Source organism: Sinocyclocheilus rhinocerous, unplaced genomic scaffold, assembly GCF_001515625.1.
Source record: "Sinocyclocheilus rhinocerous isolate Xijiao unplaced genomic scaffold, SAMN03320098_v1.1 scaffold2938, whole genome shotgun sequence".
Lineage (NCBI taxonomy): Eukaryota > Metazoa > Chordata > Actinopteri > Cypriniformes > Cyprinidae > Sinocyclocheilus > Sinocyclocheilus rhinocerous.
The window spans coordinates 669,771-671,040 of record NW_015638564.1 but is presented as its reverse complement, the minus strand read 5'-3'; the positions used below and the strand labels follow the sequence as shown (position 1 = coordinate 671,040).

The 1,270-nt window shown below is 41.7% G+C and overlaps 1 protein-coding gene across 1 annotated transcript in view; it reads right to left on the bottom strand.

Annotated features, from left to right (window-relative positions):
* The window catches only part of LOC107749711 (X-linked interleukin-1 receptor accessory protein-like 2), a 19,747-nt gene extending 19,404 nt beyond the window's left edge, over positions 1-343 (bottom strand). Inside the window, exon 1 of the mRNA XM_016564854.1 lies at positions 288-343. The gene's annotated coding sequence lies outside the window, so the exon portion shown is untranslated. The remainder of the gene's footprint in view (positions 1-287) is intronic.
* Positions 344-1,270: the final 927 nt, after the last annotated feature.

Sequence of the window (1,270 nt, the reverse complement as noted above, 5' to 3'; positions counted from 1 at the left end):
AGTGTGGATTTAGTGTGTGTTAAGGGCACTGCGCTCTGGCGTTTTTAAGACCTGGGACAGTCTTGCGCAGTTCCTGTCGCGCGCACGCGCTCTCAAGTGGCCAAGACCGCAAGTGTGGGTATTTGGACAAGGCACAAGTTTGTATTCTGAAGATACACATTTAATAAACAGTCTCTCTCTTCCAGCTATAAACAGACCCAGGCGAAATCACGATATCACACAGACTGAGGACGAAAAAAAAAACAGGCTGTTCAATACGTTCAATATTTATCAAGTATATGACAAACGTTTCGTTTCAGCTCCTCTGTCCTCCAGTTTCATCCTTTCATCCCAAGAGGCCTTGTTACAAAGAGAGGATGCGAGGAAAGGACATTTAACAACTGAGAATCACTGAATAAAGAACAAGGCTGGCAATCAGGCCTGGCTGAGTTTTACCAGCTGTCTCCAATTATCCTCTTAATTGGCTTGATTTAATTAGAGAGAATTGCATATTCAAACACTGCCACTATGTACAGTCAGAGAATGTACTGCGTTTGATGAAGAACCATGTACACCTGCTGTTAAGATGCATATTGCTGAATCAATCACAGGTCAAGTGAGGCACATTACAGCTCACTCATGCTATGGAAACATGGCTCCTGACTCCAACCGTGACACCTTTCTTTGAAGGATTCTGATGATTCTGTCACCACCAGTGTTAATTTCGTTGAATAATTTTCGGCATAATTCTCGTCAACGTCATTTTTTTCACTGACGACAACAAGACGATAACAAACTAAAATTCTTTTTGAATGACAAAAACTATGACGGAAATTTATTGACATTTTCGTCAATTAATAAAAACGAGACGAAAATGTTAGGGAGGGACGATTTGGGAAGAGATTCATTCAATTTTAGAACGAATCTGCTGCATGGTTCGGAGGTTAGATGCGTACATATGAACCGGCGGGACATAAGCTAACATACACATGCTGAACGTCGCATAAAACGTTCAAAAATGTCAATATGTGGGAGTAAGAGAAGAGCAGACATATGGATAAATCTGACGACGCAAGAGAGAACTCAATTCGGTCCGGTTTTCTGAGCGCAGACACTGAAGCATATACACACACAGAAACGTGTCTCACAGCGCGCGAGTAGGCCTACTCTTTCACGTCGCATGAACGGAGAATTACACACAAAATGATGTCGAATTGTCCGTTTTGACGAGTATTTGCATAAACACAGTTGATTATGTCTTAAGTGAACGTAAACAGTAGGAAGAACGTGT